Source organism: Artibeus jamaicensis, unplaced genomic scaffold (genome assembly GCF_021234435.1).
Source record: "Artibeus jamaicensis isolate MK-2021 breed Jamaican fruit bat unplaced genomic scaffold, CSHL_Jam_final scaffold_286, whole genome shotgun sequence".
NCBI lineage: Eukaryota > Metazoa > Chordata > Mammalia > Chiroptera > Phyllostomidae > Artibeus > Artibeus jamaicensis.
In genome coordinates, this window is record NW_026522034.1 from 9234615 (window position 1) to 9238641 (window position 4027).

At 36.6% G+C, this 4027-nt stretch overlaps 1 pseudogene; it reads left to right on the forward strand.

The window, feature by feature from the left end:
- Nucleotides 1–2000: 2000 nt before the first annotated feature.
- On the forward strand, nt 2001–2261 carry LOC119045528 (cytochrome c oxidase subunit 6B1-like; annotated as a pseudogene).
- The last annotated feature ends 1766 nt before the right edge of the window (nt 2262–4027 follow it).

Sequence of the window (4027 nt, forward strand, 5' to 3'; positions counted from 1 at the left end):
TGATAAATTTGAAAACATGTATTTATAATAATATATGTACCCTTATGTTCGCTGCAGCATTTTCAGTGGCTAAGATATGGAAACAACCAGAGTGCCCTTCAGCAGATGACTAGATAAAGGAGTCGTGGTGCATGTACACAGTGGAGTACTACTGAGCCATGAGAAAGACAAAATACTGGCATTGGCAACAATGTGGATCTTGGGAATACCATGCTGAGAAAAATAAGTTAGGTGGGAAGTCAAGAACCATTTGATATACAACTGTGGGATATAAAACTGAAAGTAACAAATGAACAGACAAGACAAACAAAGAAACAAAAACTGATAGACCCAGGCAGTAGGGTAGTTACCAGAGGGAAAGGGAGGAGGACATAGTAAAGCGTGAAAGGGCCAAATACACGATGATGGGAGGAGATTTGACTTCAGGTGGTAAACACTAAAGTGCAATATACAGGTGATGTATCATACAATTGTACACTTAAAATGTATATAATTTTATTAACCAGCTACCCAATAAACTTAATGAAAAGATTTAAAAACAAATAAGAATAAAACAGAATAACAAACATTACAGAAAAGTAGAATAGTAATGAAATAAATAATATACACTCACATCAGACTGTGTTACCCAGTGTTAAGACAAAAAAAATAGTCATGATGTGATTCAGTAAATACAACTGGCTAATTTCCCCAGATGGTGTTTCTAATAAAAAAAATTCTTTAGCATGAAGGAGTAGAGATAGAGAACTGACATTGTTTTGAAATATTCTGGTTTTGGTTTTTTGTATTTCTAGGCCAATGAATAAAGCAGATAATTAGAAAATCATGTTTGAAATTTCTGAAGTTTACAATAGTGGTAAAATTAACAACATATATTTAACAGTTAAGAGCATATAGATTACAGGTGAATATATTTAAGTGAAGAAATACCCAGAAAGCACAGAGAGAAAAAAAGCAGTACCCTATGGAATACATACTTCTGAAAGGGAAGTGTAAACAACAGTGCAAGAGATGTCAGCAAAATTCTCTGAGAACGTGAAGTCAGAGAAAAAAACTACTGATAAAGTCAAATCAGTATTCATCAGATAGCTGTTTGTCCAAGGCTCCAGAGACACAGGAAGGAACAATTATGTATGCTCAGAAAGAACAACTGTTCTATCAATTTGGTTGAACGTTGTACTCCAAGGTTGTACCAAGTATCTACCACATAGTAGGCTCTGTGGTATGATACCTGTATGTTATTGTTGTTAAATTGTATAAGGGAAATAGTCTCACACAGCAGAGTATTTTAGTAGTCTTTTCAGGTACTTATGAGTGGTCTTCTTAAATATTACATTAAAACTTATCAACTGCTAGTTTTCTAAAGGTTGGCTGTAGTCTGGAATCTCAAACTATATCAATAAAATTTTCTTATGCTTTTCATATTAAATTCATAAACTATGCATACTATAAATGGATCATTTTACTCATCTATGATTATATAACATTATGTTTTGGTCATTAAAATATGGATTTGTTATACTATATAAAAATATGTACTATTATTGTTACCAACTTATCTAAACCCATTTAGGTATTGGGAAACCCTCATCCTATAGTGAAGGGTACAAGTTGCCTAAACTCCTAATTTTCACTTCATAGCTCACATTTTTTTCCATTGGCAACAAATGTCAGTTTTCCTGAAGTGAAATTCCCACTTTACTTTTGTGAAAATTTCCGCCAAATGCCCAAATCTAAGTAATTTTACTTTGTTAATTGTTTTCTCAAAAAAAAAAGTTTCATTGAAAAAGTGTCTAATTCAAATCACAACCCAAACACACACACACAAGTTCTTCTTCCCCGCCCTCCAAAAAACATCGTATATTGTATGCAGCAGAAGAGCTCTATTTATTATATTTGCCATTATCATTCAGGATATTTTAATAATGCACAATCAGGTCTTTGCTGGGGGTCACACTGAGCTGCAAGTGGCTTCAGGGGTGTGTTTAGGAGTCAGCAACATGGCAGAAGATGTTAAGACCAAAATCAAGAACCACCGGACTGCCCTTTTCGATAGCCACTTCCCCAACCAGAGCTAGACCAGGAACTGTTGGCCAAACCACCTGGACTTCCACCATGGTGATAATGCAATGACTGCTGAAGGGGGTGACGTCTCTGTGTGCACATGGTACAAGCATGTGCACAAGTCCCTAGACACCATATCCTTGGTGTTGGCCTGGGATGATTGCCAGGCAGAAGGCATGTTCCCTGTGAAGATCTGAACTGGCTGCACCCAACATGTCCTCTGTCCTCCATCCTTCTCCTAGGGAGCTGAAGGGGCAGCTGGGTACATCCTACCCTAGGATACCAAATCATGGCTTAACTAATAAAAAATACTTATTAAAAATGCATTAAAACAAAAAATAAATTAAAAAATGCACAATCAAGGGTTAAGATTTAATATGATCAATTTTTTTTTTTACATTCTTAAGTTAAACTGCATTTTGTTCTCTGCAAGTGCAGGGCAGTGAAGAGTCGAATGATCAGTGTTACCATAGAATGTCACCATCAGATGCCACCACCCTGATCTGAGCTGAGCTACCATGAGTTTCACCCACCACTGCCTTTCCACCATCTCTGCAAACAGCAACACAGTGAAAGGCAAAGGTTATCTTTTTACTATATTTACTATATTATCTTTATATTATAAACATAATTTTGACCTTACAGACTTTGGAAGCATCTCAGTGACCACCCCACCTCCACCCCATCATTGCCCACTGATCACACTTTAAGAACTACTAAGGAAAAGAGTGCAAATGGAAGTACTGATGAATTTTTAAAAAATTAAAGATCCTTTTTCTGGTGAAAATAAATGATGTGGGGTATCAAGGAAAATGGTCAATTCTCTAAAATAACTATGCAGATAAGAAAGAAGAGTTGAATAGAGTTAAAAAATTGATATACCAAAGTCCAAGTCGAGGTTGAAAATCATAAATTGTTGAATCAGCATATATGTATTTCACAATAAGAAAAGATTCAGGAATGTGAATTATCAAAGATAAAACAGGGACACCTCATGAGGGAGGGAAACCGAAAGCACTTTTTAAAAAATTTCAAGGGTGACAATTTCCTGATTTGATTTTGATGAAATTTACCCATCTCTTAAATCTGTATACCCAGACCAAACACTGGACACCTATCATAGCTCTGTTTGCTATCTTTGTATCATAGTTATAAGACATACGAGGCCTGTTCAGAAAACGTCCAGCTGTTGTTAACACAGTGAGAATGGTTTGTGTGACATCAGTGTAACCTGGCAGCCAAGGAGAGTGGACTGGAATGCACATGCATGAGCAATGACAACTTCACTGCACTAGTCAGTGGGGTGCTAGATGCTGTTGAATGAGCATATGTACTGTGTGGCCATCACATTCAAAATGACTGAGCAAGTAGAGCAATGAATCTGCACCAAATTTTGTGTTAAGTTTGAACATTCCTCTGTGGAAACTATTTTGATGATTTAGAAGGCCACAGCTGTGGGCAATTGGTGACGGGCAGCTTCATCACAACAATGTGCCCAACCGTGCATTATGTTTTGTGCAGAGTGTTTTGGCAAAACACAAAATCACCCAAGTGACTCACTCCCTTACAATCCAGATTTGGCATCCCATGATTTCCGGCTTTTCGCAAAACTAAAATCACCTTTGAAAAAGAAGAGATTTCAGGTTGTTGAAGAGATTCACGAAACTATGATGGGGCAGCTGATGGTGACTGGGAGCACTGTGTGAGGTCCCAAGGTGCCTACTTTGAAGAGGGCTGAGGCGTCATTGTCCTATGTATTGTGTTTCTTTTGTCTTGTATCGTCTTCAGTAAATAACTCTATTTCTCATATTACATGGCTGGATACCTTCTGGACAGGCCATATATCCATCTATATCTATATCATCTATATCTGTATCTATATCTATATCTATGCACATACACACACACAAATATCTAAAAATTATAAAGATAACCTATTTGAGATTCTGGTAACATATATATT